Source organism: Octopus bimaculoides, chromosome 1, assembly GCF_001194135.2.
Source record: "Octopus bimaculoides isolate UCB-OBI-ISO-001 chromosome 1, ASM119413v2, whole genome shotgun sequence".
Taxonomy (NCBI): Eukaryota; Metazoa; Mollusca; class Cephalopoda; order Octopoda; family Octopodidae; genus Octopus; species Octopus bimaculoides.
Window position 1 is genome coordinate 153948453 of NC_068981.1, and position 11977 is coordinate 153960429.

At 37.5% G+C, this 11977-nt stretch overlaps 1 long non-coding RNA gene across 2 annotated transcripts in view; it reads left to right on the top strand.

Moving 5' to 3' along the window:
• The window catches only part of LOC106868447 (uncharacterized), a 22649-nt gene extending 12424 nt beyond the window's left edge, over positions 1 to 10225 (top strand). The window contains exons 2-3 of one of the 2 annotated variants that reach the window (XR_001409285.2): positions 6123 to 6370; positions 9145 to 10225. This is a non-coding gene — a long non-coding RNA (uncharacterized LOC106868447). Of the gene's footprint in view, positions 1 to 6122; positions 7512 to 9144 lie in introns of those variants that run through there. The other variant, XR_008265166.1, reaches the window with a different exon arrangement.
• The last annotated feature ends 1752 nt before the right edge of the window (positions 10226 to 11977 follow it).

Below are 11977 nucleotides of genomic sequence, written 5' to 3' on the forward strand. Positions count from 1 at the left end.
ATTGCCATGACTACCACTAATATCGTGACTGTCAAACTGATTGTATTTTGTGTTTTGAGACACAAAATATAATACAGCTTCAGTTGTATTTCTGTTGCCAGTGCCCCTGGACTGGCTCTTGTGCGAGGTGAGGGGTGAGGAGAGGGGAGGAGGGGGAGATGGGATGAGAGGGAGAGAGGGGGAGATGGGATGAGAGGGAGAGAGGGGGAGAGGGGGATGAGAGGAGGGTAATGACGTTTATGATAATGAAGATGATAATGATGTTGACGATCATGATAACGATGAAGAAGACAATGATGTTGATCATGATAATGATGATGATGGCGACTAGTATGACAGTGACAAGGACAATGACATGACAATGATAATGACAACCATTAGGCACAAGCATTTATAAAATAACCAACACCAAAACATTTTTTAAATTTTTTCTGTCGATATTTTAAATTCAGTTGCTCAGTTTGTATTTATCTTAACTGCTACATAACCATAAATGTCTCAGTTAATTTTGAAAATAATCAAGAATTTTTTGAAGGCTTTAGCATAAAAATAACTGACCTGTTAATAATTAAGCTGATGTTTTATACATAACTAAACAAAAAGTTTAAGTTTAAACATGAACACTTCAAAACAGGAGTTTTGTATCAAAGTATTAGAAGCAGTCTTGGGAAAGGAGTTTTATACAAAATGGTTAATCTTCTATTTATCTTGATCTTTCCACCAAAATGTATAATAATATTGACTAAGTATTAACTATTCTGTTGGCAGATCATCTACCTATTCTGGATGCTAATGCATGATTCCATAAATTATAAAGATAAACTAGACACTGGTTATTTTGATGTTATTCGCTGCCATTATAAAAATGACTTATATTGATATATTTACCTACCAATATAGTTACAAAGAAACATTAGCTGATTTAATTAGCTACATATTCTCAAAGTTACAGCAACATTATTTCCTTTGATATTTGCATGAATTTAGTTTGGTGTTTAGTTTAGAACTGAAAGCAAGCTTTCAAATATAAGGAATTATGTTAGAAACATCAAGAGAAAAATACTCTTTACTTTGATCTTAGTGTGTTCTTATCTATAGAGGTGATAAGGAAAAAAAAAAAAAAGAAACTATATTAAAAGAAAAACAAAGCAACTGAAGACCTATTTACATAATATATGTTACCTGTATATAAACATGATACTTCTTTCTTTTCTTTTTCAATTTATGTACACAAAGTTATTTACACTCTCTTCTAAAATATTCAGATTCTCCATGCTACACACACACACTTCTCTCTCGAGTCAGATGTACTTACACATACACTCATACAATTACACCTTCCCCCTCTCTCTCATATATATATTGATGTATATACATACATATATATATATATATATATATATATGTGTGTGTACATGTACACACATACACACACACGCACATGTATATATATAGATATAGATATAAATACATATATATAGTCATTTAAAATTCATTAATTTCTCATGCTTTTTCATAGTTGGATGGTTTTTTCTGCACAGTATCTCACCACTTGTTGTGATCCCTAGTAATTGCCTTCATGAGGTTCAGCATCCCGAGATCAACCTTCAGCTATTTTTCCCCGTGTCTTCTCAGTTTTATCAGTCTTTATCTTTTGCAGGCCATCTTTCACAAAAAAATATTCATATTGGAGCTTCCAGAATGAATGCCAAGCAGTACAGCATGTTGTTTCCAAATTTCTGGCGGAGTGAATTGCGTCATGGTACTGTTTTTCTCACAGACGGTGCCCAACTGACCCTACTATATTGTGTAGTCAACAAAATCAAAAACATGCATTGAAAGAGAGAGAGAGAGTGATGCAAATAAACCCAATGAAGGTTGATAATTATAAATATACATACATATGCACATATACACACATAGACATATATATAAGGATATATATAGATGCAAAAACTAAATATAATCAGAAGATAAACACATATGTACAAACATATAGAATTTATATGTTTTGACAAATAAATTTACATTTATTTTTCCACTTGCTAATTATGAACCTTACAACTATTACGTAATTCCAAGGTCCCAGAAACAGCTATCAAGTTTAAAAATTATGCTTTCTCCTCTTAGTTTTGTATCGTTTTCACTCTATGTAAAAGTAAATTTGTCAATATGTATGAATCTCTATATGCTTATACATACAGGGGTTGGACAAAATAATGGAAACACCAAGCATCATAGCATCATAATTTTGAAATATCTATAAAACCATCAAAAGCTTGTTTATTTTTATGTTTTTTGATTTATTATTAGTGTTGCTTAATATTTTTTGCTAAAATTGCTGTTTCTTTTCAGATATTATCAGAAAAAGGAAATTAAGATTCATTAAAATGACAGATCTATCAGACTTTCAAAGAAGTCAAATTGTTAGTGCTCATATAGCAGGCACTAGCATAATGAAAACAGCCGAAATGCTTGGTGTATTAAGAAGTACTGTCTTAAAACTAATGACAGCCTTTGAGAAAGAGGGAAAAATCTCCTCATCGAAACAAAACTCCGGAAGAAAACCAAAACTTTCAGATAGAGACCATCGGACTCTTACGGGAATTGTTAGAAAGGATCACAAAAGTACAGCTCCCAAAACTACTGCAGAGCTTAATGACCACCTCGAGAACCCAGTTTCCATAAAAACTGTTCGCCAGGAGTTGCACAAAGCCAAATTTCATGGGAGGGGTGCAATCAGAAAACCACTACTTTCAAAAACAAACGTTGCAAAGTGTTTAGAGTGGAGTATAAACTGACAGAATTGATCCCTAGAGTAGTGGAAGAATGTCATTTTCTCGGATGAGTCATCCTTTACCTTATTTCTGACCACTGGCTGAGTATATGTGTGGAGACAGCCAAAAGAAGCATTTGTTCCAGACTGCCTTCTTCCACCTGTTAAACATGGAGGGGGATCTGTGATGATCGGGGGGGGGGGCAATATCTTGGAAATCCGCCGGCCCAATGGTTTCCCTTCATGGCAGAATTAATAGTCAAGACTATTTAAGCATTTTGTTTGATCAAATCCCTCCTATGATTCTGGAACTGTTTCCAGAGGGAAACGCAATCTTTCAGAATGATAAAGCACCAATTCACACAGCTAAAGTTGTTAATGAATGGCACGAGGAACATTCTAGTGAAGTTGAACATCTTATCAGGCCACCACAGTCCCCAGATCTCAATATTATTGAACATTTATGGTGCATTTTAGAAAAACAATTAAGGAGTAGATATCCTCCACCATCATCACTACAAGAACTGGAGACTGTTTTAGCTGAAGAATGGACAAAAATTCCTTTGGAAACAATTCAAACTTTGTATGAGTTCATACCTTGTAGAATTCAAGCTGCAATTACTGCAAAAGGCAGTCCTACTTCATATTAAAATTAATTTGTTTGAAATTTTAAGGTGGTTCCATTATTTTGTCCAACCCCTGTATGCATTTATCTTCAGAATATATTTAGTTTTGTATCTATATATATCCCTATACATGCCCATATGTGTATATGTATGTATATTTGTATATATCAAGCCTAATCATGTTTATCTGCATCTCCATATCATTACATCACTACATCTCCATATTATCTCATCTAGATTTCTCTCATAGTCACTCTTTAGCCTGTGGACCTAGTCCTTGATAAAGACTTCAGAACTCCAATTGCTATTTTGGTATGATTTCTACAGGTGGATGTCCTTCCTAACACCAACCACTTACAGACTGTATTGGTTTATGTTGATGCCTTGCTGTACTCAAGAAAACCTGTCCACCACAGCAAAATTGATACTGGTGATGGTGCCACATAAAAACCACTCATGCTGGTGCCACATAAAAGCACTCATGCTAGTGCCACATTAAAAGCATTGGTGCTGGCGCCACATAAAAATACCCAGTACACTCTGTAGAGTGGTTGGTATTAGGAAGGGCATCCAACCACAAAAACCATGCTAGAATAGACAATGAAGTCTGGTGAGGCCCCTGGTCATACCAGATCTGATCAAACCATTCAACTCATGCCAGCATGGAAAATAGAAGTTAAATGATGATGAGGATGATGATGGCACTAGTGAAGTCATGAAACAACATGCATTTCAAGGAAAAAAGACCCCTCAAATGAGTAGGATTGTAGTAAAGAGGGAAGTGGCTTTATGCCAGATGTTGAGAGGCTAAAATATGACAGAACAGAGACAGGTGTCATGTTATAGAGGAGAGACATGGCTATCTCACAATAGATACAGGTGAGTGGGAGAAGTGATGGTGGTTACAAGGTGTCATAGTGTACTCTCAAGATACAAGAATATGAGAGAATATTGACAGAGGATCAGAAAGAGTGGGTGTATAAATTCCGTAGAGTGTGAGAGGAGAATTACAGATTGTTAGAGATGAGTGTAGAGGTGAATGTAGTAGATAGGATAAGGGTAGAGATGTGGTCGATGATAAATATCAGTATGAGCAGGAGGAAGGTGAAAGAATAGGAGTGACTCAGTAAGGAGGAGGTGGTAAGTGGAAGTACAGGGAGAGAGGAAAGTAGTAGTGTAATACATCTATAGGCAGCTCAGATAATTTGAAGATTTTGTATGAGATGAGAGTGGAAGTGGTGTGAAAGAGAGAGTTGTACAGTGACTGAAATGGATGTCAGTGGTATGTAGGGATGGCTATAGTGAGTGGAATGCAAGGGGGTGGGGTGATGCTGCCCATAGAAGATATGACAGGGTGATGAGAATGACAGCAAATAAGAGGTGTTAAAGATAAGATAATGACAGTCCTAAAATGCATTGCAGAGGTAACTGGTGTTATAGAAAGGGGTAATTGGTGGAAAATAAATTGAGAAAGGATAATATTGAGAATGAGGAGGGATGGATTTAAAAAAGAAGTGATTCCAGGGAGATGGGAAAGTAGCTGATGGCACATGCACACATGCATGTGTGTGTGTGTGTGTGTGTGTGTGTGTGTGTGCACGTGCGCGCATTAGTGCGTGTGTCCATGCATGTGTGTGTGTGTGTGCATTAGTGCATGTGTGCGTGCATGTGTGTGTGAACAACTATAAAAATAAGTACCCGCTTACATCAATGTATTTTTGCACAAATGTGGATGTGATATGCTAATAATGTCACATAAAAGTTATTCCCTCTTTGATCTACTAATTGAGAGTAAATATTTATCTTCACAGCAGTCTGTTTTCATCCCTCTTGCTAAACTATTTTTATTTCTTGACAACAAAGCTCTACAGACTCTGAGCTGCATAACTATTAACTACTGCATACACTAATATAGTGCTGCTGGCTGTCATTATTATATTTTCCATGTTACCACATTGTCTTACAACATTAGTATACCAACTCAACATTGTCCCTTGTTGATCAAGATAGCCATATATCACAAAGCCTTATGATCTCTGTCTCCACAATTTTGTGTTTTATTTTTTTGTATTTCTTACTATGTATTACCTTTTTACTTTTCATATATTCCTACATCCTCTAAAAACAAAGTTACAATATATTACATATGTTGCAGGAAATTTCAGCAGTGACATCAATAAATCCAATGTCACGATTCACAAGAGTATTACCCACTTGATCAACAAAATCTGACCAATTATAAACACATACCTAAACACTTAACATGCAAAATACAAGAATATGACAATTTCCTTCACTCAAACATCCAGTCAGGACTTGGCAAACACTTTCTTGTTTTTTTCTCAAAGAAGTTATACATATTGGTTGTGCTTGCTCCACCATTCATTGACATCTGAAGATTAAAATCTTGAAAATCAGAATAATGGTTAGGGATTTTTTTCAATAAAAACTCTTCAATAAGTATAGAGTCTCTTTTTTTCCTCCTTGAGAAGGCAATTGTGCTTTTAACACACAGACATGCAAGCACACACACATGTGTGCACAAATTTACGCATGCACATATATACAGGGTGCGGCAAAATGATCTGACACATTTGTAGATTAAATAAAACTGAAACAGAGAAAAGAACGAAAAATGTTTTTATTTATGAAATGTACATATAATGCCATTTTGTTTCAATCGGTGCCATTTGTGACATTTTGTTTCATTTCATTTTCAGTTGCCAACATGACTTGGATGGGTAAGCATCATGCTTTCATTGTGGAAATGTTTGTCAAGAACAATGAATCCATAACTGCAACATGAAGAGCGTTCTGTGTACACTTCAGGTTTGGTAGACATAATCCCATACCTACTTGAAACATGATTTTGTTATGGGTTACCAACTTCAGAGCAAGTGAATCAGCATTGAAACAAAAATCAATTGGCCGACCTCAGAATGCCAGAAGTCTGGAAAATGTGGCAGCGGTAAGAGCTTCAGTTCAACATTCTCCACAACATTCTGCACGGAAACACACCGCTACTCTTAGGTTTTTTGATAGAAGTTTGCAAAGAAATCTTCACAACAAACTGCAAATGCATCCATACAAAATGGTTTTGCCACAAGAACTCAGCGAAAGAGACTTTGAAACTCACAGATCATTGTGTTTGGAAATTCAACAATATGTCTCCCATGAAGCTTTTGTGTTGTTTAGTAATGAAGCCCATTTTCACCTGTGTGGCAGCGTGAATATGCAAAATTTCTGATATTGGGCCGAGAACAACCCTTGTGAGTTGCACAAACATCCCTTGCATTGTTCTCGGGTGACCATATGGTGTGCAGTGGCAGAATTTAGCATTTGGGGACTGTACTTCTTCAAAGAGGACAATGTTACAGTGACTGTAAACTCTGATCGATATTGTGTGATGCTAGAGACTTTTCTGAAACCAAAATTGAATGAACTTGACAATAGGGACAATGTTTGCTTTTAACAGCCCACACTTCTTGACATACTATGGGGATTTTTGTTGTGCATGGGAACTGAAAAGAGGTTCACCTACCTTCCTCTCATGGATGCCTGTCTAGCAGTAATCTCTCCGACAATCCTGCCCTACCCCTGTCACTCAGTATAAGCAGCTGCTATCTGACCAACCTGGGCGCAAATTCCCTAACGTCCATTCATGATACCTCTGGCAGGCAAAAAGAGACCGATGCTCACCTCTCTTCCCCCACTTCTCCTCTTGTGCTTCCTCTTCCAGTCAGCCCCTTGACCATTGATGTCATGACCCTCTTCTGGCTCATCCCCACAATTTTAAGGGAGATGTTCCCTGGTCATTTGATCTCATTGCACATTGACATCAGTTGGCTCACCTGATCACCTGATTTGAACCTGTGTGACATTTTTCAGTGAGGATACCTGAAATCAAAGGTATACACTCATTGCCCTCGATCTTTTGAGCAATTAAAAGATGCCATTCGTCAAGAAACTGGTGCCATTCCACATGAAATGGACCCATCAAGTTATTGACAACTTTTGTGAATGCCTTCAACAATGATATAATTTTTAAAACCAAATGAAACAAAATGGCATTAGATGTACATTTAAAAAATAAAAACATGTTTTTCGTTCTTTACTCTTTTTTGCTTTTATTAAAACTACAAATATCTCAGATCAATTTGCCGCACCCTGTACATGCATACATTTACACACACACATACAGAGAGAGAGGTGGGGGCAGGGAGAGTCGCCTAAACTGAGACTCTGCTGATAAGTACTAAAACCTGTAGCTAAAGTTAAGGAAAATGTGTATGCTTATCTCTCAGAATGTAAAGCAAGATATTACAAAAATTGTCCACCATCAACAGCAATAATCAACTAAATAAAGATGCAGAAGGCTAAGCATACTCTCATTGCTTTATCCATGTCTATAGACTTGAATGCCTTCCTAAGGCAGATTTCAGCATTGTGATTCTGCTTTGGGGTGTTGAATTGGACTTGTACGCAATGATAATCCACATCCAAAAGTATATGGAATCAGACTTGATGAGTTAGAAGACCAGATGTCCTTGGGGACAAACACTGGGAGTTTCGCCTTGAAATAATTCTTCATATACTTTAATCTCCATACTGGGGTAGTGTTGGTTGAACATAATGTTATTTAGATGTTAATATTTAGCAATCCACCTGGTGGTTTGGACAAATCCTCTTCAGTACAGTATATTGTCATTCATCAGCCTTTTGTCATTTCCTTCACAAGGTTCTGCCTCAAGTGAAGAGCAGTTTTCGCCACTTCATTTTATTCCCTCCATTTATACACTTGAAGCTTTTAGTACTTTTGTTATACAACTGACATAACTTGCCTCAGGCCATTAATATTCCTTTGTTCACATACCCTAACATTACACATCTAGTGGAACACGCTTTCTATTTCTTTTAAGTCTTCACAGATCATTTGCATTCAAAGCCACCATCTCACTACCATACAACTATCACACTTTATACATAAGCATCATGCAATCTGCTTTTTAGTCTAAAGAAAATCCTCTTTGTTGCCATCAGTGATCATAACTCAGACCCTGAACTTTTTTCAACCAAATCTTTCTCTCATCACTGTGCTTTCTGAATATCCCTTCCTGCAGCTAATTTGGCTACTAGATAAAAAAAAACAATCATCTACTTTTAGGGAGCCTTGAGAGCATTTGAGAGAATCTATTTCCTGTGAGTTTTTAGTGCTAGTATCTCTGTACCACATATAATTACCATTTCTGCTAGTCTATCTGTGATCCCACTACAGCTCTTGTGTGTTCATAGTTTATATTGGACATACTGTATGGAATTTCTACTCACTCCTTTTCTGTATACAGAACATAGCCATTTCCCTGATAGTTGCAGAGTCCTGTCTTTTCTCCAACTTAATAATATTTTAATTGTTCTATTACAACTTAGAAGATTATAATGAACAGAAGAAGGCTGAGGACTGGGTTCTAATGGATCCCTATCTGAATGTTAAATTCATTGCTGTACTCATTGCTGACTTTCACCTTACTGACTGCACCTCTGTACATGGCTTGAACAGCTTTTGCAAGCCATTTGTTTAGACTGTGGAGCTAAGTCTAAGACCTTCTCTAGTCAACAATGTCAGGTATACATGATCTTGCAGATAAATTGAGACCAATTCTAAACAGTTGACTTAGTGGGTTTAACATTTCATCTTCTGACAAAACCTTGCTTGAAAATCTAATCCTCCACTTTATTTTTCAGGTAAATATCAAATTGATTCGATAACAGAAAGTCACAGAACAACAGAATCATTCCACCATTGTTGTTTTGGGGTGCACCAGGCATACTGTCAATAAAATTGTTAAGTTGACGAAATTTCCAAAAGCAACAGTTTACCGTGTGTATAAACAACTTAAAGAAGTGGGAAAGATTGATAGAAAAAAGCACTAGACTCAAAGTGATTCCTAGCCCAATCCAAAGTTTCTCACTGGCCTCAAACACTTGATTGAAACCATCCCATCCACATCCATGACAACTCTTGCAAAGAAATGCAATGTAACCCTTTCTATGGTGTCCAAAGCTGTGAACAGTAACCTTGGCATGACTAGCTATGTTCGACAATGCCATCACCACCTAACAGCCAAGGCCAAAGCAATCAGAGCTGAGGGATGCCCAAAGCTTCTGTCATTTATCAAGCATCAAGGTGTAGGAAAAACTCTTGTGTTTGTGGACAAGAAGAAGTTCACTGTGGATGCGAAGATGAATCACAGAAATTCTCAAGTGATTGCATACAACCCTTCTGATATCCCCCTGCTTTTGAGACTAAGAATCCTGCTTCTGTGATGGTATTTGGAGCTGTGAGTGACGGAAGTGTCATGGATCCACACTTCATTGAATCTGGCTTGAAGATCAGCACAAAGGAGTATCTGGACATCCTGAAGAACTCTCTATTACTTTGGATGGAGCAGAAGTTTGGGCTTGACAATGTGGTGCTTATTCAAGATTCTGCACCATGCCAGGAGTCAAAAGCAACACAGGCCTTTCTTGATGAGAAGGTGCCATTTTTTGTGAGGGCCAATATCTGACTCAGTAATATCCCAGATCTCAACCATCTCAGTTACTTTTTATAAGGCATACTTCAAGCAACGACCCATGCTTCACCACACTCAAGTGTCAACAGTTTGAAGACCTGCATCATGCATGTAACATGCAAAATCAAAAAGGTGTAGATTGTGGCAGCTACAAAAAAATTTCGTTTTTGTGTGGAGGCAGTAATTGCTCAAATGGGTAGCCATATTGAGTAATAAATATTTTTGTTGTAATAAATGTTACATTAAAATTATATCTGTCTACTACCATTTTTTATAACCAGTTTTATGCATTGTAAAAATTGTCTCAATTTATCTGCAAGACCCTGTAGGCCATATACTTCTGCAATTGTTACAGTTTTGGTATGGTTACCATGGCTGAATACCCTTCCTAATGTCAGTCGCTTTACAGAGTGTAGTGGAAGCTTTTCTGTGCCACCAGCACAACTGAGATCATCTTGCAACTAACTGGCAAGACTAATGAACCACCAATGACTGAAAGAAGAATATAAGAGAGATGTTGATTTTAGTTAAAGGTGCTAAGAGGTGAGATATGATGAAAGGAGCAGATTTATTATCGTGATGGAGTAATATAGGGAGAATAACTGAGTAGATACTGATGGGAGGGATGGAATGGAATGACAGGGAAAAGGCAAGGAAGAAGAAGTAGTATCAGGGATATGAGGGAGGGAGGGAGGGAGGGAAGAGGCATAGGGAGGGGGAGAGAGAATAGAAGGCTGATGGGATTGATTGTGTAAGAGGTATTTAGTGCTATCCAATGTTATAAGGGTGAATGTGGGTAGAAAGTGAGAGGAAGTGGGGATGAGATAAAGAAAGAGATGAGAGTAACAAGGATCTGGAGAGGTTGTGTGAAAAGGGACATTACATACTAAGGGAGGTGTGAGAGAGCTGTAAGGGTGGTAGAAAAGGAGAGATGAGAAAGCGTTAAGTTGGTAAATAGGCTGTGAGAAGCTGGTGAGGGAAAGATTGGCAGTGAGTGAATGTAGGAAGAGAAAAGAGAGACAGCAGGGGACCACAGAGGTGTGGGGAAAATAGAGGTTGAATGCAGTTTAAAGCATCTCAAGAGAAAGAAAGGCAGGTGAAAGCAATAAACTGATGCATTGAAAGCACCCCACCCATCTCCCCTTCTTAACGTTCACACTGTTCAGCTTGCACCCAAAAATGGGTTTTCTCAAATACAGTATGTCACCAATTGCTGCAATTCCCAGCCATCGCTTCTGTGAGGTTCAGCATCTTGAGATCAGATTTCATCTTTTTGTCCCATGTTGTTCTAAGTCTTCCTTTTCCACAAGGCCCTTCAGTTTTAAACACTCAGCCCTATTTTATGCAGCTGTCATATGTCATAAACATAATTTTTTTCTATTGCAAACTACATCAGATTCCTCTCATACACAGTTTTTCTCTGTGGTCATTTGTACCGTGTTGATCATACACACTGATAATACAATTCTATGATTAAGAGATGAGGAATTATGTACATTATTTACATTTGACGGGATATTTGTCCTCATCTTGTTAGTTGTTAACACAACGTTTTGGCTGATATATCCTCCAGCCTTAGGAATGAGAACCCAGGTTCGAAATTTCCCCCAAGACACCTAATGGTGTCTTGGGGAAACATACACACTAACTTTACATATCCAGTACAAAATGTCCAACCTAATTTCTGTCTAGTCTTTACAAATCCCCTGCACTCAGATTTCGGGTCTCGCTACCATGTAGCATGGTACTTGACACACAAGCATCAATCTGTCCTTTGTTGCCAACAGAGGGAATAACTCACTTAATTCAGCACTAGTTCTTTCTCTGGTTACTATGTTTTCAAAATAACAGCTCCCACAGCAAATTATATCACCTAGGTAACTAAAGCTATTGACTACTTCTATAGAACCTTCTGAGCAGTTGAGAGAATTTACCTCCTGAGTGCTCTTCGTGCTTAATATTCTGACTACTTGTCACATATGAAGGCTATTTATGCTGTTAGC